The 25,872-nt window shown below is 43.7% G+C and overlaps 1 pseudogene; it reads left to right on the top strand.

Moving 5' to 3' along the window:
* The first annotated feature begins 1,600 nt into the window (after window positions 1-1,600).
* The window catches only part of LOC115129782 (radixin-like), a 29,810-nt pseudogene continuing 5,538 nt past the window's right edge, over window positions 1,601-25,872 (top strand).

Consider the following 25,872-nt stretch of genomic DNA (forward strand, 5'->3'; position numbering starts at 1 on the left):
GTAAACATCCCAAAATTGGACGTCAGAAGAAAATGCTGTTGCTGACCCAATAATGAAGTAAACTTAGAATTAAGAAATCATTTCTGAGAACTAAGATATAAAGCACATTCTGATCCAAAATTCTAACTGGTTCTAGCACTTACTAATCTTCCGCTGTTGATGAAATACAAAATGCTTTGATTGCTGCTCACCCAAAACAGGAAATCTCTGAAACATCAAGTTATGTCTTATTGCTTGGTCAAGGAAATGTCTAAACCAGTGTTTTTGAAGACACACTTCTTCGTGTCTCCTTGTTGTAATAACAGTTTATGTCCACTAGATGACGTACTATGCAAAGTTATGTGTTAGTTAAGAAGGCTCAGGATGGCAGGGAATGCAACATGGAATTAGTAACTTTTCAAGAGGCTGGCTATTTAGGCTCACAGCAAATATAGCATAACAAAACCAACTGATGAAATTTAAACAAAGAGCTTCAGAGAGCTAAACATTATAAGTATTATAAATTGGTACATATTTTGTAACTCTCGTGTTTGAATTCATTGCATGGCCTTGGACGATTATTGAGTGAGGGAGAGTTATTTGTGTGTAGTGGTGTAAAGTACTTAAGTTACAAAATATTTTAAAGTACTACTTAAGTAGATTTTTGGGGTATCTGTACTTTACTATTTATATCTTTGACTACATTTACTTCACTACATTCCTTAAGAAAATATTGTACTTTTTACTCCATACATTTTCCTTGACACCCAAAAGTACTCGTTACATTTTGAATGCTAATCAGGACAGGAAAATGGTCCAATTCACGCACGTATAAACCAATAAATCCCTGGTCATCCATGCGGACTCACTCAACACACATGCTTCGTTTGTAAATTATGTCTGAATGTTGGAGTGTGCCTCTGGCTTTCCGATTTTTTTTTTTTATGGTGCCATCTGGTTTGCTTAATATAAGGAATTTAAAATGAGTATATTTTAAACCAAATAGCTTTAGACTTTTACTCAAGTAGAATTTTTCTGGGTTACTTTTACTTGAGTAATTTTCTCAAGTATGATGATTGGGTACTTTTCCCCACCACTATTAGTGTGATACTCTGCGAAAACAAGAACTTCATGTTAAATGGTTCCGTGATTTACAAAGCAGATATGAGAGAAATATTCACATACATCATAGCAGACATAGTCTTTATTTGTGAGACAAAACTGATGTTCTTTATGATGTAATATAACTAATATAGATAATTTTTCCCTTTGTGCACTGACTTTCCCCTTGTTATTATTCTATTTATCATTCCTAGTTCATAGACTATATTTGATCCACAGGTGAAAGGAAAGAAAATTGAATAAAGGGAGATAGAAGTACATGTCTTACTCATATTAAGGTGTGTGTGTTCAACCTGGCTTCAGAACAATTCGTAGGATTTGGTATGTTGATTTTCTCCCTCCATTTAGTATGATATATTGTGTGTACATACCAATGAGTGTATACACAACTATGACTGTATAGTGTACACCCACTGCCACTGTTAGAATACTCTATTTTAAAGTTGGGGGAGTTCTCATCGCTGCTGCTGAGCAGAGCAGAGCGCGTACCCCCACATATTAAATCAACCACGCCTGGCCTCGACGAGTCCGACGGCCATATTGAATGTCTTCACAAATCGCCTTACTCAATGGCACGGTTTTCTCACTCATGTCCGTTCTAACAGGCTTCACGAGCAAATTGGAGGTGACAAGAGTACATTAAATATATTCGTTTAGTTTACAGCGTGGATAACCTGAAAGCATTGAATACTCCGAATTGTGTCGGTCTTTGAAGCTGTAGTCCTTCACCAGAGGTGAGTTTGTCTCCTTTGAAGAGCTTCTGCAAGATGATGGAAAAGGGGCGATTTTTGTGTACTCCGCGTGTTGTAAAAGTTGGCTAAGGCAGGCCTTCATTTCAAACTTAATACTGATACATGTGTGAGAGAAATAAAATGTCTATCTCTGAAAACCGTTTTTTGGAAGATAAGCTACTTTTATTATTTGCGCAGTAAGAGTTTGTACTTAGATGAAAGCACAACATTATGCTATGGGACACGCGGTCACATCTGTCTCGCGAAGATTTCAAAACTTAAATTAACTTATCTTGCTTGCAAAAACGTTTTTGTTAGTGTGACATGCACTGCCTCGTGTTTTTAGAACTGAAACGTAGCCTATAATATCATTCCAGTTTTCCCTAGTCATAGTGCATCATTATTAGCAAGTATAATTTCGTTTCATTCGTTGGGTTAACCTGTTAAAATGTAGCATTGGCGCGTTTTGACGGTTGTCATCTATTGCAATGGGAGGCGGGCCGGTGACTAGTGTAACCAGTGTTGCAATGATTGTAACAATTTTGCTCGACGCGATCACGGTCTATAAATTACAGTCTAGAACAAATCATTCCGTTACTTTCTACAGGCGCCAATACTTTAGTAACGTTACCCCAGTGCCATAAACACCGGTCTACCCAACGTTTTTTATGCATGACCATATTTTTGTAATGTACATAAGTGCTTGAACCCTCTATCTTACTAAACTTAACTCAATTTACCATCTACTTGAAACATGTTGAGGGTCATTAATGGTAATGAATATGCACTTGAAATGAACCAAATATTGGGAGTGTTTGCCCATGACTCAATGCATTGCATCAGAGGTGCTAACAATGTTACAACTTATCACTGACAGTCTGATAGGGCTGGGACGATACCAGTATAGTGATATTCGTTATTGTTAGTGTCATTGGCAAGCAAACCAAACATAAAGCAGATTTAACTTCTCTCCATTTTATCCCTCCATTACCCAAAAGGCTCAGGCTTTTCTGTTTACATCTACACGGCCAGCGCCCCTGTCTCAGTGAGCCATAGCTCCAGCTGACCTGCTCTCACATGGGGCCAAAGCTGTCGCTTACATCACAATGGCTAACTGTGAACTTTAACACATTTCCACAAAGCAACTGTATAGATTATGCAGAGGTTGTTGATTCTGCTCTTCACAAGTTCCCATTGTCAGCCCTAGCTATGAGAACTCAATTTCCCAGTTGAATAACATCAGTATACACTAAGTGTAAAGGCGTTATCACTTCATGCTTAAGTTCGACTGGCGCCTACCCGAACTCAGCTGGTTGAACCGAACGAGTGTGCTCGCATAGTCCCTTACAATACCTTTAATACAAAAACTAGAAAAAAGCATCAATAGTACTGTTTGTGCATCTTGAGATGCCGTAGCCAATATACGCTTCCTCAAAATAGTTAGAATTAATCTAAAATTACTCAATTAATCTGTAATTCGTTTGGACTTTTTTCCAGGGATGTTTGGTGCAGTATTTCTCAAGTGAAAACATTTGCATGAAAACAAGTTGCGTCTTGTTTAATGGCAATACACTTAATTGAATAATCCCTACTGTTGACCAATCACCTACGAAGGGGCCTCGACCTCGGCTGCCTACTTCGGCTTGTTTTGAAAAATGTTTGTGCATGAACAACTTGGGGGGGAAAAAAAAAAACTAACAAAAAGTCACAAAATGTTGTCATAATATATCCAAGAACTGTTTTGGATGGAATGCATGCAGAAGCCCTAACACTGGTGTTAGTCGAAAAGCAGCACTGGGCAAAAAGGGTCAATATCAGGGGGTGTCTTTATCAGTATTGTCGTGTCTTTACTATCATTAAATGAAGACTTTTAGTTTTTATCAAAGATTCTCTGTAATTAGTATTACTCAATTAAACTGATTAATCATGTAACTGTAATTAACTAGGAAGTCGGGGCACCAAGGAAAATAATTCAGATTAAAAAGTAATAATTTTCCTAATACAACTTTTCAGATATTTTCATATCTGATCAATAGTCTTCTGAATGAATGAATTATTTATTTGACCTCCTGTTAGTCTCATTCCAAACATTGTAAATTGTTGGTTATCTGCACAAACCGTCTTCACTATGAGTCATCCATACATCAATTGTCTTAAATCCACTTATTTATTAACTAACTAAACAGTCCAAAATCACATTACACAATTTTACAAACAGTATCATCCTCACTCATTCATCTTATACAACAATTAGATGTAAACCTCATATCTGAGGCTATTATATAAACAGTGTTATGGTAATGTGTCCGTATTGTCTCCCATGAGTTCCACACAATTGTACCAAACGGACCAGTTCGTAGCTGGATTCTTCCCCGATCTTTTATACCTTCTCCAGAACATACATGTTGTTCGGACCTCCAAGTTCTGTGAGGTGGAAGAAATTCCTTTGTTCTCTATGAAAATTCACTCTGTCTATACTGTGGCCATGAGGAGATAATCTCCTCCAGGAATTTACGATCTCTCTTTGAGAGGGCAACGTCATGACAGTATATATCCGGATATCTGACATTTCATTAGATATAAGGAGTAGACACGCTCCAGAAACTTATTTCTTTCATTTAATATATTGAGATAGGATATTCTCCCTAATGGGACAGTTTCTACAGGCATCCAATCCGGACCTCAGAAATCTCCCTACTACTGTATGAGTCCAGGGAGATATCTGGGGTGAGATCCCTTCAAGACATGCCCCTGATGAGCGTGCACCCGCTTACATATTTGTAGAACATTTTAACTCAGGAAATGGTATGCGTCAACATGCTGACATATCTTAGCCTTTATGCTTAGTCATGAACTAATCCACATACTTTCAGAAATGTATCATATCCGTAGTCATTACCTGATCATTTATGGATCCGTACTTATCCCCAAATAATTCATTTCAATAGATCTCCTTACATGATATGTAATATTCATCCTCATATGTCTGATCGAAAATGAACTAAATCAGACTCATGATCAATGTCCAGCATCCAAATGATTTGACCTGTTCAGGCACCAAAAATCATTGTGCTTCTTCACATGAAGGGGACATATCTGAGCATACAGCACCATATTCAGTAGTAGGCTACAAGGCACGGAAAAGCAAATGTTGTCAGATTTAATCCAAATCCAAAGAAATATGTTACTTCTGTTTTAAAAAATGCAGCATAGCAAATCCAGAGCTCCAATCAGAACACCTGTTTTCTGTAAAGATACAAACGTAGGCCAATCTTTGCTAAAAATGTATTTGATTTATTTAACAGAAAATAAGTTGCACACCCTCAATCCCCCTGCCAGCCCGGTTTGTTAAGGACGATGGATGCGATGGGTGCAGATTGGGTCGTCAGCGGCGGGCCCTGGCAGTCCAGACCCTACGGTGGTAGTGTTGGTCTGTGATCCACTCCAAACTGTCAATGCATAAATCATTCATCAAAATTGTGTCGCTATTGCAAGAAAATATTGTCATTTCGCATAATCATCCAACAAGGTAGCTATGTACCTGCTTCATTCATGATAAGAAAACAAACTGGTACAAACTAGCTAGCCAAGTTGCTGGTTAGCTATCTTATATTAACCAGTAATACAAAACACACGCAAATATATTCCCTGAATAGAAGAATGTTATTTGTTAGCTAGCTAGGCTACCAGTTAGCTTTTACGCTCCCCCCTAATTACATTTACATTACATTTAAGTCATTTACAGAGCTCTTATAGCAAATTTTCACCTTATAACACACAAGATGAGCAACCACATACGATGGCGCGCGCGCACACACACACTACAGGTGTGACCCGGTGTTGGGCTCTTGTTTAACATAGCACACCTTCTCCAGATCCTCCTTGTATTCTTTCTTCAGTTGTTTCACGATCTTCTTGCTGTGGTTGGACTTCTTTACTCTGAACACCTCGGCCTCGTCTTCGTCGTCGTCATTAGCTAACCTTCTTGTTGCTAGGCTACCAGTTACAGTGCTTTTAGCTTGCGGTTTTGCGTGTGCCTTTAACGTAGATGGAATACAAAAAGTTCACCAAGTGTCAAAGAATTATATGGATTTAATATATGTAAAATTATTGAACATGTCCTCAAAATTCAAATAAGCATCAGAAATTGTCCTTATTTAGCATATCAAAAAGTATATCAGGATACTGATTATGAACCAGCATATGCATTGCTGGTGCCAAGAAAATATACTATGCAGGCCTACTGTCAGTATTTGTCATCATATAGAGAAAATAAGATGTCCACATAGGCCTATCTCAGGATATCTAATGACTCAATATCCGGCCATATCATGTATGATATCCGGAGGGAATCCCAAAATGATTTGTCCATGAAAGAAAAATATGGATTTCATATTTGACAAATTATTGAGCATGTGCAGAAAACTCAGAAATGGTCATTTATTTATTTCTGTCCTTTGGTGACCCTGACACCACAGTGACAATATCATCGTCACCCTCTCTACCCACTGTCCTAAACTCCCTTTCCACTCTTTCATCTGTTCCCCTTTGCCCTGGTTTCTCTCTCATCCATGTGTTGCATCAGCTGTTCTACCTGCATTAGATCTGCTACAATGTCCCCATAACTGAACTGATCTTCTGTCTCCCAGGTCCTGTGAAACAGGGAAGCTATACGTCCTGTGAGTTGTCTTCTCAGCTGCCGCGTGAAGGGAGGAGAGGAGACAAACATGCCGAAACCGGTAAGACCTCAGAAACGGAACTATGAACTGAATGGTAATGCAGTGGAAAGGACGAGATAACCCATTCTAAACCATCTGTGGTCTTCATTGGTTAGACTGCTTCCTGTCCAGTCGATGGGAGCTTAGTTTGTACTGCTGGCAATACAAGGGATGTGGTTTGACTTCCTACTTGGGCCACATGCACTGACCTGACTATTGACTGTCTAAGATGCTCTGGGTAAGACTAGTGTCTTGAGTGTACGGGAAGTGTGTATGTGCTTGTACCTCCCACCCTGCGTCACCCTTGCCCTTGATGGTTCCCTGCCAAGACCCATGGTGTGATGTAGTGTAGGCCTGTGTGCATGTCTGTCTCCCAGGCTCTCAGCCCATCTCAGGCACAGACACAGGGCCAGAGGCTCTGCAACACTGCTGCTATTGTTTCCAGCTAATTGGACAGCAAGAATACCAGGGCCCTCTGCTGTACAAGAAACGCCAAAACAAAACGTTCAATGCAATGCAGTGCATGGTGTCGGATATCCACTGAACATTCTCACTGTTTCTCCTAGTTCCTCTGTTCATGTCTTAAGAAGCAAGTCGGGACATGGAGTTAGAAGATGAGTCATGTGGTTCTGTTGCATAACTCCTGCTTTGATTTAATGCTTAGTTATAAGGGGTTTGGTTTACGGTCCCTGGAGGAAAACTCTGTAGGGGGGGGAGCGTTTTGGAAGCCCTGGTAAGGGAACTGTTCTTGCCTGAGACTGAAGTTAAGGAGGGCTGGTTTTGGCTCTTGTCAAATGATTAAGATGGCAGTTGGCTATACACACTCCTCTCTCCTTGTGGATATATTGGGAATCTGGGGTGGTGGGGGAATGGCAGTGGAGAGAGGCGCAGACATGCACTAATGATGTCGTCATCCTCTGACTCTGTCTCCTGAGTCATCAGCGCACCGTCCCAACATGGCGCACCGTCCCAACACGGCGCACCGTCCCACCACAGCGCATAGCAGGAACAGGCCAGGCATCCTTTTCTATAAGGACAATGTCACTGTCAAAAGCACTAGAAAATAGTATGTCCCCCAGAGTTTGTCAGCCACCCAGGGGCGACTCAACGGCTCTTAAAAACTATCAAGGGGAATTCAGGGTGGCTGAATTCTGATCTGAAATATCCATAGGTTTAATTTATCCATTAATCCTTAGCCTACAATTCCCACGCCCCCACGGCAATCTAATTAACATACAGTGCATTTGGAAAGTATTCAGCCTCCTTGACCTTTTTGACATTTTCTTACATTATAGCATTATTCTAAAAAACATTCATCATTCTACACATAATACCCCATAATGACAGTGAATACAGGTTTCTCGAAATGTTATCAAATTTATTAAAATAAAAACAAAAGTAATTTACATAAGTATTCAGATTCTTTGCTATGACTTGAAATTGAAATAAAGTTCATCCTGTTTCAATTGATCCTTCAGATGTTTCTACAACTTGATTGGAGTCCACCTGTGGAAAATTCAATTGATTGGACATGATTTGGAAAGGCATACACCTCTCCATATAAGGTCCCACAGTTGGCGGTGCATGTCGGCAAAAACCAAGCCGTTAGGTCGAAGGAATTGTTCGTAAAGCTCTGAGACAGGATTGTGTCGAGGCACAGATCTGGGGACGGGTACCAAAACATTTCTGCAGCATTGAAGGTCCCCAAGGCCTCATTAAATGGGAAGTTTGGAACCACCAAGTCTTTCTAGAGCTGGCCCCCCTGCCAAACTGAGCAATTGGGGGAGAAGGGCCTTGGTCAGGGAGGTGACGATGGTCACTCTGACAGAGCTCCAGAGGTCCTCTGTGGAGATGGGAGAACCTTCCAGAAGGTCAATCAGCTCTGCAGCACTCCACTAATCAGGCATTTTATGGTAGTGGCCAGACAGAAGCCACTCCTCAGTAAAAGGCACATGACAGCCCGTTTGGAGTTTGCCAAAAGGCACCTAAAGGACCCTGATCATGAGAAACAAGATTCTTTGGTCTGATGAAACCAAGATTGAAATCTTTGGCCTGAATGCCAAGTGTCACATCTGGAGGAAACCTGGCACCATTCCTATGATGAAACGTGGTGGCAGAGGCATGCTGTGGGGATGTTTTCAGGGGCAGGGACTGGGAGACTAGTCAGGATCGCGGGAAAGATGAATGGAGCAAAGTACAGAGATCCTTGATGAAAACCTGCTCCAGAGCAGGGGTGGGGTGAAGGTAGGGGTGAACCTTCAAACTGGGGTGAAGGTTCACCTTCCAACAGTACAACAACCCTAAGCACACAGCCAAGACAACGCAGGAGTTTTTTCCGTTCAAGTCTATGAATGTCCTTGAGTGGCCCAGGCAGAGCCCGGACTTGAAAATAGCTGTGCAGCTACGCTCCCCATCCAACCTGACAGAGCTTGTATTTTTTTTGGATACCTTAAGGGGTCTTACAATTCCAAATCAAGTATCTAAATCATTATTAGTTTGACCATCTTAAAACAATTCCATATGTTAGCTTAGAACCCCTCCCCCAGCTTAGAAGGGTCTTAGACTCTGGGTTAACCCAGCTTCAATTCATGATGGGGTCAGTTAACCTGTTTTTAAAATTGCTCTGAGGATGGAACATTTTAATATGTTCAAAATGGCTATGGGAAGTCAAATGGCTCATAACTCAGAATGGCAGGCTGCTAGGTAGAGCTGAGAGGCCACGTGCTTGTTTTGTACCCCAGGCCAGGCCTGTGTTTTGCTGTGCTGGTAGCCTACCTCTGGGGTAGTGGTAACGGTGTGAGGTCAGGGGGGTTGGGGTAGCCTATACTGAATAACCTGCATTATTCATTGGACACAAGAACTGCCACGCTCTGGGGGGGGGGGGTGTTTGACCCGAAAGACTCCACAGGAAGGGGCCCCTGCAGGGACGTGCCTGTTTAAAAAATAGAAAAACTTGTTTGCTGCAGAAGGGGTTGGGTGTGAATTGGGCCCATATAAATGGGCTGTGTCAACATCCTGTGGAAGAAGGGTAAGGGTCGAAGTAGGGTGAGGGGCTGTAAGTGGGGGATGGCTAGCTTTGTTTTCCGCTCTATTTCTGTCTGCTAGTGAAAGCTCTGCAAGGCCATAGTGAGCTCTGCCATATCACATAGATAAACCAACAACACAAAGTTGGAGAAGCATCCATTATCCTCACTCCTGCCTGTTGAAGTCCAAACAAACTGACTGGACCCTAGTTAATGTTCTAGCCTGCCCAGCGCTGCACAGTCCAGGGCTGCGTTCAGTACAAAAATATAATGTTTAATTGAACTGAAACGGTGCTGTGCCGAACAACCAGTTGAAAAACCGGGAGGGGTTGGATTGTGCGTTCAAAATGCACCGCTGCCCTTTTTAAATATCACTCATTGCTTCAAGCCACACCCACCGAACGGTGCAAACGTATCTGTCAAAGTACATACCAGAACGTTTTGGAAAAATGTGCTGTTCATTACAAACCGTTCCGCAACGTAGCAAACGTTCAAGCGAACTGAACACACCCCTGTTCTATGAGTCTGAGTGGAGTGCCTCCTGATCCTGAGTACATGTGTACGTGGGGGTCCTCCCCTCTCTCCCCAGTAGGGGGTTAATCAGCCGGACAGACAGCTGCTCAGTGCCCAGCGGGCCAGATTAGCAACTCCTCTCTGACTAAAGGAGAGCAGCCCTGTGTGTGTGTGTACGCTTGTGCGAGGCCGCCTCTCCTCTCAGCAAAGCCTTTGTAAACAGCTTATGGACAAACAGCTGCACATTTACTGAGGGGGTTGTCTGAGAGAAGACTCATCCTCTAAACAACATGTTGGTATGTCAACATACCATGACGAGCAACAGGATAAAGATTCTGACTGAAAAGTGTCTCGACTAACTTCTCTAGAACTCTCTCTCATACACAAACTGTGTGGTCCAATAGGCCTTCCCTTTATCACCACTCTATTCATGCATGGCCTCTGTGGCATTTGGCTGTCCACATTTAGCTCTGCCCTACTGGCTCAGTCACATGGATGGTGGGAAACATGACCGCTAGAGGCAAAAGACAGATCCCTTTGACCATGTCCCTCACACACACACACCTGATCACACTCCCAATCGACTTATATGAGTCCTCCTTAGATTCTTGTGCCGTTTTCTTCTAGGCCAGAATCAGAACCGATGCGATCTCCAAGAGAAAGTGCTGCTGTACTTTTTTTTTTTCCACCAGTTGTATCACATTGCCTTATGTACTGTATTTTGGGGTGTCATTAGTAACTGGGGCTTGGTTCAGTGGTGTTTTCAGAGGACATGATTAGCTGTCTCTCCTCCCCCTTCCTTCTGTCCACACACGGGACAGCCAGGGATTATGGAGAGCCGTCTGTCTGTCTGCCTGGCTATAGCTAGACTACTCTCTTCTCCTTCACACCGTGGGCTAGTTGTGTTTTTGGCTCAGATACATATATGCAGGCATACACACACGCAAGCGCTCGCACACACACACACATACAGAGATACAGACAGGCAGGCAGACGCGCGCACACACACAGGGTGAAGTCTAACAAAGGTCAGCACTTTCACAGCTGATTGCTGTTGGCAGGCAGCCCCCACACAAACACCAGGAAAGGGACATACAAGACTTCTGTCGGAAACACAAGTTAAGCACTTGACTCCCCATAACAGCTTTGTCACTCTGATACCCAACAAGGCGTCCGTTTGTCCTGCCGACACTGCATGTTGCTACTTCATTTTGTAACGAGACAAAGGCATGGTCTGTCCGAGTCAGTTTATCACTGTTGATTAGTTCTTTAGGAAAGACTTGTTACTTTTAACCCTTTAACGAGTACGATCATGTATTTGTGATCATTGTTGAGTGGTGCCTGCAGCGTATGATCACAAATGTGTTTGAAACAGTAGCAACAAATTTTACCTTTTATTGTAAAAGATAAATGCGAACTTCCATCATCCAAACAGCACGGAACACATCCACAGCTAAACTCATTCCATAAACCATGACAAAAAAACTAAACAAACGTTAACAGCTAGACATTTTTACCATGTACCACAAGGGATAAATGTAATATTGTTTAGAGAAGAGACGCGTGTCAGCTAAACCAAGTTCATATTTTTTAGGCAATAAGCGCAGCCATCTTTGACTTTGTTTATTTGCGTCTTATAGTGAACAGCATTCTGGGATTGGGGAGTTTTCGGCGCATCAAAGAAAACATGGCCACCATCAAAGAATTTAGCTTCTGTTAGTTTAGCCACTTTTCAGCATATTACAAATTGTTGATGTACTTGTTAGTGTATACAAGAACCAGAGCACATGACTTGACAAGTCGTTTACCGTTTTTGACAAATCACAAAGCAAGTAAAATGTTTTCACCTCACAGATCATCACACCAAATACAAGCCTAGTGCAAAGACTAACCGTAGCACGAAAGCTAAACAGGGATTAAACCATTTTAGGGGGGTTTTCAAGCCCATGGGGGGTAAAAATGGGTGAAGGTATCGAGGGGGGATATGATGCAGGAAATAATACTATGATGGGGGATTCATCAATAAATGGGGGGCAAACACAGAAGTTTATACACAGAATCAAACTCCTGGAAAAGGTGGGTCTGAGATGGCAACCCTGAGGTACCAAAGTTACAATCGGAGTGTTCAAAACAACTGAGAAATCTGACTTAGGTACGTTCAAGACAAATGGGAACTCTGGGGGGGGGGGGGGGGCTCTTACTAGGGGAAATTGTTTTGCACTGTCATCCAACTCTGAATTTTAACTCGGGAACTCGTTCCTCTTTCTAGAGCTCTGACTTTCTGACCTGAAGATCATTGACGTCATGATTTTATCTAGTATTTGTCAGAGTTCAGTTGTCTTGAAAGCCCCATAAATCAGTCGAGTGAACTATCCCTTGTTATAACGTCTTTGGTGTGACAGATGCTTACATGACAACCAGAATGCATTGTATGACGTCAAGAAACATAGCCGGCAAATAGCTTAGCATTAGCTCATCATAATCAGTGCAACGTTCAATAAAGTATTTTACACACATGTCCATTACAATCTCTGCAATAATTCAGAAAGCAGGATTTGCCACCAGTACTTGAAAAAATGAATAAAACAGTAAATACATTAGGATCCATACATACATGCATACGGTGTGCTACAGCAGAAAGGACAACACGCCATACAGAAAATAGAAACTTACTTTGATAGGAATGCACACATGTCTAAAGTCCAATTTGTAAGGAAAACAACCATGAAAGCAATGCGGGTGCTGGGGGAAAACGTTGTGCAAGACCTGTTCGGACTAGATGTGCAATGCCTTCATACTTGATCTGGGGAAGTGCTTGGGCTCTCGTTGAAGAGAGAAGTTTGTTCGACTCAGTAAAGCCTCAAACATAAATTGTCCGCAACAGCGAAATGGGCTGCTACTTATGTGAATTAACGAGGAGGTGGAAAAACTTGTTAGAATATCATTTGAAATTAAGAAACTGAAACATCTTAAAAGTAATTTGCAGGCAGCTTGCCTTGGTTTGAGGGCAGCGCGTGTAAGTCCTGTTGTGTATCACAACAATCAATTTTGGAACAGTGAGAGCATTCTGACATCACGCACGTGAATAAACTCACGCAGGGGCGACGGTTTGAGATTTTCATCCAACTCTAAATTTTGCTCGCCTGAGTATATTGTGATAAATTACTTGCCTAGAGTTTTAAGCTATACTTTTCGTGGCTGTTTATTTACCACCACAGACAGATGCTGGCACAATGACCGCACTCAGCTGTATAATGAAATAAGCAAACAGGAAACCACACACTGAGGCGGCGCTCCTAGTGGCCAATGCGGGGAAAATTCAAATCAGTTCTACCAAATTTCTATCAACATGTTAAATGTGCAACCAGCGGTAAACAAATTGTAGATCACCTGTACTCCACACACAGAGACGCGTACAAAGCTCTCCCTCGCCCTCCATTTGGTACATCCAAAAACAACTCTATCCTCCTGATTCCAGCTTACAAGCAAAAATTCAAGCAGGAAGCACCAGTGACTCTGTCTATAAAAAAGTGGTCAGATGAAGCAGATGCTAAACTACAGGACTGTTTTGCTATCACAGACTGGAAAATGTTCCGGGAATCTTCCGATGGCATTGAGGAGTACACCACATCAGTCACTGGCTTTATCAGTAAGTGCATTGAGGATGTCGTCCCCACAGTGACCATATGTACATACCCCAACCAGAAGCCATGGATTACAGGCAACATTCGCACTGAGCTAAAGGGTAGAGCTGCCGCGTTCAAGGTGCTGGACTCTAACCCGGAAGCTTACAAGAAATCCTGCGATGAACCATCAAACAGGCAAAGCGTCAATACAGGGCTAAGATTGAATCATACTACACCGGCTCCAACACTCATCTTATGTGGCAGGGCTTGCAAACTATTACAGACTACAAAGGGAAGCACAGCCGCAAGCTGCCCAATGACAAGAGCCTACCAGATGAGCTAAATCACTTTTATGCTCGCTTCGAGGCAAGCAACACTGAGGCATGCATGAGAGCATCAGATGTTCTGATGACTGTGTAATCATGCTCTCCATAGCCGACGTGAGTAAGACCTTTAAACAGGTCAACATACACAAGGCTGCGGGGCCAGACGGATTACCAGGACATGTGCTCCGGAGATGTGCTGACCAACTGGCAGGTGTCTTCACTGACATTTTAAACATGTCCGAGTCTGTAATACCAACATGTTTCAAGCAGACCACCATAGTCCCTGTGCCCAAGAACACAAAGGCAACCTGCCTAAATGACTACAGACGCGTAGCACTCACATCCGTAGCCATGAAGTGCTTTGAAGGCTGGTAATGGCTCACATCAACACCATTATCCCAGAAGCCCTAGACCCACTCCAATTTGCATACCACCCAAACAGATCCACATATGATGCAATCTCTATTGCACTCCACACTGCCCTTTTCCACCTTTACAAAAGGAACACTTATGTGAGAATGCTATTCATTGACAACAGCTCCGCGTTCAACACCATAGTACCCTCAGCTCATCACTAAGCTAAGGATCCTGGGACTAAACACCTCCCTCTGCAACTGAATCCTGGACTTCCTGACGGGCTGCCCCCAGGGGGTGGGATGGGTAGCAACACATCTGCCACGTGCGTGCTCAGTCCCCTCCTGTACTCCCGGTTCACCCACGACTGCATGGCCAGGCACGACTCCAACACCATCATTAAAGTTGCAGACGACACAACAGTGGGAGGCCTGATCACCGACAACGACGAGACTGCCTATAGGGAGGAGGTCAGAGACCTGGCCGGGTGGTGCCAGAATAACGACCTATCCCTCAACGTAACCAAGACCAAGCAGATGTTTGTGGTCTACAGGAAAAGGAGGGCCGAGCATGCCCCTATTCTCAACGATGGGGCTGTAGTGGAGCAGGTTCAGAGCTTCAAGTTCCTTGGTGTCCACATCAACAACAAACTAGAATGGTACAAACACACCAAGACAGTTGTGAAGAGGGCACGGCAAAGCCTATTCCCCCTCAGGAAGCTAAAAAGATTTGGCATGGGTCCTGAGATCCTCAAAAGGTTCTACAGCTGCAACATCAAGCATCCCGACTGGTTGCATCACATCCTGGTACGGCAATTGCTTGGCCCCCGACCTCAAGGCACGACAGAGGGTAGTGCGTACTGCCCAATACATCACTGGGGCTAAGCTGCCTGCCATCCAGGACCTCTACACAAGGTGGTGTCAGAGGAAGGCCCTAAAAAGTGTTAGACTCCTGCCACCCAAGTCATAGACTGTTCTCTCTTCTACCGCATGGCAAGCGGTACCGGAGTGCCAAGTCTAGGACAAAAAGGCTTCTCAACAGTTTTTACCCCCAAGCCATAAGACTCCTGAACAGGTAATCAAATGGCATACTACCTCAATTGGCCCGACCAACCAGTGCTCCAACCAGTGCTCCCACACATTGGCTAATCGGGCTATCTGCATTGTGTCCCACCACCCGCCAACCCCTCTTTTACACTTCTGCTACTCTCTGTTCATCATATATGCATAGTCACTTTAACCATATTTACATTTACATACTATCTCAATCAGCCTGACTAACCGGTGTCTGTATGTAGCCTCGCTACTTTTATAGCCTCGCTACTGTTATTTTTCATCGTTTTATTTCTTTACTTACCTTTTGTTCACCTAATGCCTTTTTTTGCACTATTGGTTAGAGCCTGTAAGTAAGCATTTCACTGGAAGGTCTGCATGTTCTGTTCGACGCACGTGAGAAATAAACTTTGATTTGATATTTGGAACTCGTGTGAAAAGGTTAGGAAAGACTTGTTACTTAATGGGGGCCTTGTGGTGGTTGTTTGGTTTATTGGTGTACATAATCCCTTCTAATCACATCCCCTGACTGACAGCTAATTGAGGGAGGGGACCTGCCTGGAGTTCCTTAGAGGAAACGCCTCAAGTAACCTTAACCCAGGAGGTCACCCACCATGAGAGGAAGTTGAACTTGCTAGTACTTTTATAGGTTGCTTAGGACAGGCATTAAAGCAGGGATTTGGAAGTCTAAATGCCTTTTATGCTCGCTTCGATGAATATAACACGGTCTTGCATGAATGCCCCTGTTTTTCCGGATGACTGTGTGATCTCACTCTGAGGCCGATGTGAGCAAATCGTTTCAAAAGGTTAACAGTCAGACTGAATACCAGGGCGTGTTCTCAAAGCATGCGCAGACCAGCTGGCAAGTGTTTTTATGGACATTTTCAATCTCTCCTTGTCCCAACATGTTTCAAGCTGATCACCATTGTCCCTGTTCCCAAGATGTCCAATGTAACCTGCCTAAATGATTATTGCCCTGTAGCAACTATGTGAGTGCTGTTTTATAGACTACATCTCAGCGTTCAACACCATAGTCCCCTCCAAGCTCAACACCAAGCTAGGGACACGGGGACTGAACACCTCCCTCTGCAACTGGATCCTGGACTTCCTGGCGGGTTGGCCCCAGGTGGTGAGGGTAGGTAACAACACCAACGCTGCGCTGACCCTCAACACGGGGATAGGCTAACGACACAACGGTGGTAGGACTGATCACCGACGGTGATGAGACAGCCTATAGGGAGGACGTCAGAGACTTAGCAGTGTGGTGCCAGGACAACAACCTCTCCCTCAATGTCATTGAGACTAAGGAGCTGATCGTGGACTAAGAGGAAAGAGGAAGCGTTTGTTGCTGAACTGATATTAAAGGCCCTAACGTGTGTCAGGAAAACATTACTAGGCTACCTGCCGCCCCTGATATCAACATGACACAACAGGAACTGGGATTCGTCGGACCAGGCAAAGGTTTACAAGTCCTCAATTTTCCAGTGTTGGTGAGCTCATGCCCACTTCAGCCACTTTTTTTTCTTAGCTGATGGTAGTGGAGCCTGGTGTGGTCATCTGCTGCAATAGCTCATCTGTGACAAGGATCAATGAGTTGTGCGTTCCGAGATGCCGTTCTGCACACCACTGCTGTACTGCACCGTTATTTGCCTGGTTGTGGCCTGCCTGTTAGCGTGCACGATTCTTGCCATTCTCCTTCAACCTCATCAATGAGGTGTTTTCGCCCACAGGAATGCCACTTACTGGATACAAAAAATTTTGTTGCGTCATTCTCGGTAAACCCTAGACACTGTTGTGCATAAAAAGCTCAAGAGGGCAGCCGTTTCTGAGATACTGGATCTGGAGCGCCTGGTACTGAGCATACCACGCTCAAAGTCACTTAGGTCACATTTTGCCCAATCTAATGTTCAATTGAACAGTAACTGGATGCCTGTCTGCCTGCTTTATATAGCAAGCCACAGCGAAGTGACTCTATCCATTTTTGTGAACGAGGGATATACTTAATAAACTGAGTGTACACCACACACATACCGACACGACCACAGTGAAGTATGTTGATATGAAAATCAAGCATGTACAGTGACTTCGGAAAGTATTAATTTTCCCATTTTGTTACAGCCTTATTCTAAAATAAAATGTAAAACAATCTTTAGCAATCTACACACAATACCCCACAATGACAGTGAAAGCATGTTTTTAGACATTTTTGCACATGTATAAAATAGAAAAAAAAATATTCAGACCCTTTGCTATGAGACTCGAAATTGAGCTCAGGTGCATCCTGTTTCCATTGATCGTCCTTGAGATGATTCTACAACTTGATTGGAGTCCACCTGTGGTAAATTCAATTGATTTACATTATTTGGAAAGGCACACACCTGTCTATATAAGGTCCCACAATTGACAGTGCATGTCAGAGCAAGAACCAAGCCATGAGGTCGAAGGAATTGTCCCTAGAGCTCTGAGCCAGGATTGTGTCGAGGCACAGATCTGGGGAAGGGTACCAAAACATTTCTGCAGCATTGAAGGTCCACAATAACACAGTGGCCTCATCATTCTTAAATGGAAGAAGTTTGGAACCACCAAGACTCTTCCTAGAGCTGACTGCCTGGCCAAACTGAGCAATCGGGGTAGAAGGGCCTTGGTCAGGGTAGTGACCAAGAACCTGATGGTCCTGATGGTCACTCTGACAGCGCTCTAGTGTTCCTATGTGGAGATGGGAGAACTTTCCAGAAGCACAACCATCCCTGCAGCACTTCACCAATCAGGCCTTTGGCCACTCTACCATAGACGGAAGCCACTCTTCAGTAAAAGGCACATGACAGCCCGCTTTGAGTTTGCTAAAAGGCACCTAAAGACTCTCAGACCATGAGAAACAAGATTCTCTGGTCTGATGATTCAGGCCAAAGATTGAACTCTTCGGCCTGAATGCCAAACATACCTATGATGAAAATTACAGGCCTCATCTTTTTAAGTGGGAGAACTTGCACAATTGGTGGCTGACTAAAGATTTTTTGCCCCACTGTAGCTCCACATTGATCTGGTACTGGTACTTTCTGTATATAGCTCCACATTGATCTGGTACTCTCTATATATAGCTCCACATTGAGCTGGTTCTTTCTGGATATATAGCTCCACATTGAGCTGGTTCTTTCTGGATATATAGCTCCACATTGAGCTGGTTCTCTCTGGATATATAGCTCCACATTGAGCTGGTTCTCTCTGGATATATAGCACCACATTGAGCTGGTTCTCTCTGGATATATAGCTCCACATTGAGCTGGTTCTCTCTGGATATATAGCTCCACATTGAGCTGGTTCTCTCTGGATATATAGCTCCACATTGAGCTGGTTCTCTCTGGATATATAGCTCCACATTGAGCTGGTTCTCTCTGGATATATAGCTCCACATTGAGCTGGTTCTCTCTGGATATATAGCTCCATTCTTGTGTATTTTATTCTTGTTACTTTTTTTTAGTGGTATTCTTTTTAAACTCTGCAGCATTGAAGGGCTTGTAAGCAACCGTTTCAAGGTAAAGCATACACCAGTTGTATTTGCCGCATGTAACAAATACAATTTGACTTGTTTGTCTGCCCAATATACATCTGTTAGCATGTTTGGTAGATAGGAAGACGTTTGTCATAGTTCTAGCTCTATAGTCTACTTGCCTTTTCCCGTGCTGTACAAGGATGCAGGTGGAGAGGGTGTGCTTTCATAGGAGAATAGTGAATAGTTAGTGGGGCAGAGCGAGCGTACAGGAGGTTTCATGGCTAATTAATGTTAGCGAGACAGAGGCAGATGCACAATCTCTACAGTGTGATTTATGTGAGAGTCACAGTACTGTGCTGGATATGAACGTTTTCTGGATAATTAATGACGTGTGTGTGCAGCACTGTGTGTTAGGGTAAACCGGGATAGAGAATGTGCGTGTAGTATGCCTGTCCTGAGGTTTCATGGGTAATTCGTGATAGGAAGAAGGGAGAGCAAGGGAAGCTGCTTTTCTCAGTGGGTGACTAAGGTACTGTAACTACACAGTAATGTAGTAACACTATCCCGATTGGAGTGCATCTGGCCGCCACTCTGCATCATCTTTCTCTCTCTGTATCTATTTTATTTTCCCCTGTCTCTCCAGTGAGGTGTGTGTCAGTCACTGAGGATGCCCTCGCGGTCAGGCCTGTTCTATCAGCTGTGTGTCAGGTCTGGTGCCAGGCCAGGCTAGTGCAGCTCAAACAGCAACAGCCAATGGCTGGCCTCGCTCCTCTGCTCCGCCTCACAGGGAGGAGGAGGAGGCGGCCGTAGGAAGAGGTGCAGTCACTCAGTGCTGAGAGTGCAAAAAGACACACACACACACACTTGTGCAGGCACTGCATTAGCCCATGCGCACACACACAGACAACGCTCCTTCAGTTCTGTCTTGCTGGAAGGCCTTTTGTTGCTCCCTTGAAGAGGGTTCAGTCTAATGCACTAAAACTGAAATTTAGTTTGTTAATTTCCACCAAAATGGCTGACTCACTGCCATTTTAAATGTGTTAAAGCTGCGTCTGACACTTCCTGAAACGCTGACCATGGCACACAGTGGTGACGGTTTCGCGTCAAAAGTTGACAGCCTGCAGTACAGCAACACAGTGAATGGAAATGTACATGCAAACTTGCAAATAACATGCAAACTTGTTTTGTAGATTAATGTGCGGGTGACCACCATGGATGCAGAGCTGGAGTTTGCCATCCAGCCCAACACCACTGGCAAACAGCTCTTTGACCAGGTAAGCAAGGACCAGGACTCGATACAAACTGAGAATTCACATAACTTAAAACCTAATAGAACTATAGTATGAAACATCTCATGTAAGATCAAATGGGTGTTCCTGGGTGAGGTCCCATTTCTCCCTTTTGTTGGTATTATCATGTAAGATCAAGTGGGTGTTCCTGGGTGATGTCCCATTTCTCCCTTTTGTTGGTATTATCATGGAAGATCAAGTGGGTGTTCCTGGGTGATGTCCCATTTCTCCCTTTTGTTGGTATTATCATGTAAGATCAAGTGGGTGTTCCTGGGTGATGTCCCATTTCTCCCTTTTGTTGGTATTATCATGGAAGATCAAGTGGGTGTTCCTGGGTGATGTCCCATTTCTCCCTTTTGTTGGTATTATCATGTAAGATCAAGTGGGTGTTCCTGGGTGATGTCCCATTTCTCCCTTTTGTTGGTATTATCATGGAAGATCAAGTGGGTGTTCCTGGGTGATGTCCCATTTCTCCCTTTTGTTGGTATTATCATGTAAGATCAAGTGGGTGTTCCTGGGTGAGGTCCCATTTCTCCCTTTTGTTGGTATTATCATGTAAGATCAAGTGGGTGTTCCTGGGTGAGGTCCCATTTCTCCCTTTTGTTGGTATTATCATGTAAGATCAAGTGGGTGTTCCTGGGTGAGGTCCCATTTCTCCCTTTTGTTGGTATTATCATGGAAGATCAAGTGGGTGTTCCTGGGTGAGGTCCCATTTCTCCCTTTTGTTGGTATTATCATGGAAGATCAAGTGGGTGTTCCTGGGTGAGGTCCCATTTCTCCCTTTTGTTAGTATTATCATGTAAGATCAAGTGGGTGTTCCTGGGTGAGGTCCATTTCTCCCTTTTGTTGGTATTATCATGTAAGATCAAGTGGGTGTTCCTGGGTGAGGTCCCATTTCTCCCTTTTGTTGGTATTATCATGGAAGATCAAGTGGGTGTTCCTGGGTGAGGTCCCATTTCTCCCTTTTGTTGGTATTATCATGTAAGATCAAGTGGGTGTTCCTGGGTGAGGTCCATTTCTCCCTTTTGTTGGTATTATCATGTAAGATCAAGTGGGTGTTCCTGGGTGAGGTCCCATTTCTCCCTTTTGTTGGTATTATCATGTAAGATCAAGTGGGTGTTCCTGGGTGAGGTCCCATTTCTCCCTTTTGTTGGTATTATCATGTAAGATCAAGTGGGTGTTCCTGGGTGAGGTCCCATTTCTCCCTTTTGTTGGTATTATCATGGTTAAGATCAAGTGGGTGTTCCTGGGTGATGTCCCATTTCTCCTTTTGTTAGTATTTTGTTAGTATTATCATGTAAGATCAAGTGGGTGTTCCTGGGTGAGGTCCCATTTCTCCCTTTTGTTGGTATTATCATGTAAGATCAAGTGGGTGTTCCTGGGTGAGGTCCCATTTCTCCCTTTTGTTGGTATTATCATGTAAGATCAAGTGGGTGTTCCTGGGTGAGGTCCCATTTCTCCCCTTTGTTGGTATTATCATGGAAGATCAGTCTTTTGATATACACAGTCCTGATTGACCTGTAGTCAGTTACTGTTGTCATAGTACCAGTACTGTTCCAGTACCCCCCTGTAGTTTCACAGCTTTGAGGGTGCATTGGAGGTCATTGAAAGACAGACTGTTTTCTGGATCTTTATTGTTGGCTAGATCTTTTCTGCAACTTCTCAGCCTGACACTGGAGGAGGATGATGTGATGTCCAATCCTCATTTCTATCCCTGTTGAGGTTCCTATGTGCCTGTACAGCCACTCTGTAACACATGTTAGCGATATCGCCTTGACCACAAACAGTACCAGAGCATTTTCTCACAAACAGAAGCTGGAGAGTACGTAGGAGGGCTGAAGAACTGCAATAAAATGAGGCCATTGACATGTGCAGGCAGGTGGCGACTGTCCTGGACTGTGTGTCCAGCTGTCTTCTCACACTTCAGTGTGTTTTGTATTCCCAGTACACACACACACACACACAGTCCATTTCCAGGGATTCATCAGGAGTTATGGACGTCCGCCTCATTGCCCTCCTCTGCAGTAACAGGCGGAGTGAATCTAAGTAGCTTGTTGCTGCGTGTCAACTGGCTGACCTATTAGTCACCCTCCCAGAGTTTTTAACGGTGAGCCCGAGGCCCATTATGGAGAAGCTATGCCAGTGGGCTCATCGCTGCCGAGGAGCCTCCAGTCAAGCGGAGGCTAAAACACCCCTCTCAATCTCTATTAAACCCGCATTGCAGTATTTATTTACACAGTAGCATGCGAGCCTTACTTCCATCCTAGTCTCACACAATCTGATAACTCTTGTCATGAAACAAATGGTTGCTAGCATGTTGCGTTCTATGACTTTTCACATGAGAAATGTATGACTTTCTCAGTAATCCCACCCTCCCAACTGTTTAATGGTGGAGTATTGTCTGATGTTGTTAACAGGTGGTGAAGACAGTGGGGCTTCGAGAGGTCTGGTTCTTCGGACTGCAGTACGTGGACAGCAAGGGTTACAGCACGTGGCTGAAGCTTAATAAAAAGGTGAGTTCTCTCTCTGTTTCCAGAGCGGCTGCCAGCAGTCAGTTTGAGCTGGTTATTAGGCTGTCGTCAGGGGGCCTCAGATGTGTACTTTCACAGGCTTCCTGTGAAGACCCTCCGACCCCCAAAAAACTGCTCTGAAGTGCCGTAAAAGACAGCGCGAGAGGGAGTGTGTGTGTGTTGGAACTAGTTCAGTAGTCGTAGAGCAGTGTGGTTCTGTCAGGGTGATCTACAACAGGATTTATTGTAACAGTTGTCTCCAGTGGAAAGTGTTCTGATTCTAGGCCCTGGAGTCTGGGACGTAAGCGGCTGTAAAGAGGGTCCAATCCTATCACTAATTAGGACAAGATTAGATAACAGAAGTTTGTTCATACCTTTATGGCTTCATAACCAACTTCTATGATTTACCTTTATAGCCCAGATTATAAAGATTAGATTGTAAAGCTTCTGGATCAAAGATGGATGCTTACTTATTAGCCAGCCACGTTTTTGTTTATCAGTGCAGATAAAGGAGAGGAGACAAGGCGATAGAAGGCACTTCAGACTACTGAGACTTGTCTACCTCCTAGTGGTCTTGTTGTCTGTATAGGGCTTTAAATGTGTTGTCCTCTCCAGGTGACAGCCCAGGATGTAAAGAAGGAGAACCCTCTGCAGTTTAAGTTCCGGGCCAAGTTCTTCCCTGAGGACGTGTCTGAGGAGCTGATCCAGGAGATCACACAGAGACTCTTCTTCCTGCAGGTAACTGACACTAGCTGTGTTCTAATACTCATATTAACCATACTGTTTGTGAGGTAAATTGAGAATGTAGTATGCTTATTGGTCATAGTATGGATATATTTAGTATGCCCAAAGTTCCCGGGATGTTGTAGTACATTAGCCAAAATACGACGTATACAAACAGTGGACACTATTTCTGTGCTTTTAGGGCCCATAATGCAATTCTTCAGAAAATGGGCACGGCTTCACAACATTTTCAAATTTGGCGTGAAATATGCAGCCGAAGTCTGGCGAGAGCAGATACAAATTCATTGCTTTAACTAATTATGACAAATGTAATGAAGTAATTCATTTTTCAAATAAGTTACCGACAATTTGTTAGGTATGCTAGCCTTATAGCATATCATTAAAGCAGTTGCTTGTATGTACTGGTATGTTAGCTAACGTTAATTGGCTACTAATACATCGAACTTGCCAGGATCTTAACTAACTACCCAATGTTTATTGACTTGATTATTCACGGTATGCTAAGTGTATAGTCGTTGTGCATTTTCAATGGACATTGTTAATTAAGTCTAGCTAGTAATTAATAACAATCGAGCAAGAAGTTGCAAAGCAACAGCATCAACTTCCGGTGGACCGGTGAAGCACTAGTACACTCAACTGAAAGGATACCGTGTGTTTACAGTGTGCTATAATGAACTAATAGTATGGGTATTCCAACACAGCTTCTGTCAAAACACACTGATGACTTCTAAGTCGGTCAAGAACGGACATACTCCTACTATGTTTACTCGTAGTGTCTTAATGCTTCTTAAGTTCAATACTCAGTGGGTGAGGTGAGGTCACATGACCTCTACTTTATTTTTCTCTTTCTGTTTTCCACTCTCCATTTGGCTTCTCTGACCAGGTGAAGGAGGCCATTTTGAACGATGAGAACTACTGTCCCCCGGAGACTGCGGTGCTGCTGGCATCCTACTCTGTCCAGGCCAAGTACGCCGACTACAACAAAGACAGCCACAAGCCTGGCTACCTCACCAACGACAGACTGCTGCCACAGAGGTGAGTGGCCACTGGCCAGAAGCAGGGATGTCCCGGAGTCATGCACCATCCACATACTAACAAGGAATCCTGGAATGTTTTTTACATTTTTATTAAAATTTCCTCTGGAATGTTCTATGTTGTGTAGAGTCCTGGAGCAGCACAAGCTCACCAAGGAGCAGTGGGAGGACCGGATACAGACCTGGCATGAGGAGCACCGAGGCATGCTCAGGTCTGTGTGGATTTCCTTCTCTTTCTCTGTGTGTGTTTATGAGGGTTATTGTGGGAGAGGTGTTTTTGTCTCGTAGAGGATGCATTTTTCTGAATGGTTCCCCCACAACGAGATAGTTCAATGTCAGAAACGTAACGCTGACGTGTGTTTCCCCCAGAGAGGACACAATGATGGAGTACCTGAAGATCGCTCAGGACCTGGAGATGTACGGAGTCAACTACTTTGAGATCAAGAACAAGAAGGGGACAGAGCTGTGGCTGGGAGTGGACGCCCTGGGACTCAACATCTACGAACACGAAGACAAGTCAGTCTCACTACTACAGCTGTATCAACCATTGCTGGCCTATTGGAAATCTACTGTTAAACTACGTACTGTAATGATAAGCAGATGTTTAATCAGATTTCGCCTAGTTGTGCTACTTTACAAACTGGTTTGAGAGTGTTGGGGTGACTGAAAGATGTCCAAGAAGGAAAGAAAGGGAAGGATGAGTAAATGTTATTTTTAGCAGTAGAGGAGAGAGGGGTGGGGGAAGAGAGTAAGTGGGCTCTGTTACTCTTCCTCCCATTTGTGGATGGGACACGACTGACACAGCTTTGAAATGGTTTCCTGTCCTGTCACTCAGACCCATTCCCTTTCTTTCCCAACACTGACCGCAGATCAGCTGGTAGACAATAATTCAGTGCCCTTCTCTTGAGTAGAGACTTGCATTGGCAGGACTGGAATCTGATCACAGATCAGTATAATATACAGCAATCGACATGGATTTGGACGTCTCTCGCATATCATCGCCATCTGCTGGCATCTTTTATAGCACAATATTTTACACCCCAAAATAAAACTTAATTTTGAGTATTGAAAACTGTCTGTGTGCATCAATGACCAAATATCAACCCCCCCCCCCCCCCCAGACTGACACCAAAGATCGGCTTCCCTTGGAGCGAGATCCGAAACATCTCCTTCAACGACAAGAAGTTTGTCATCAAACCCATCGACAAGAAAGCTCCAGTAAGTCTCCCTTTGTCTGAATTTTCCTATATGATCCCAAAACAACAAGATGTGGAGGCACAGATCCCTTTTCCAGAACACTTTAATAAGTAGTAGTGAATTATACTCTAAAGAGTTCATCATATTCTCTGTTGTCAAACATA

The sequence above is a fragment of the Oncorhynchus nerka genome, linkage group LG5 (genome assembly GCF_034236695.1).
Source record: "Oncorhynchus nerka isolate Pitt River linkage group LG5, Oner_Uvic_2.0, whole genome shotgun sequence".
In the NCBI taxonomy this organism is placed as follows: domain Eukaryota; kingdom Metazoa; phylum Chordata; class Actinopteri; order Salmoniformes; family Salmonidae; genus Oncorhynchus; species Oncorhynchus nerka.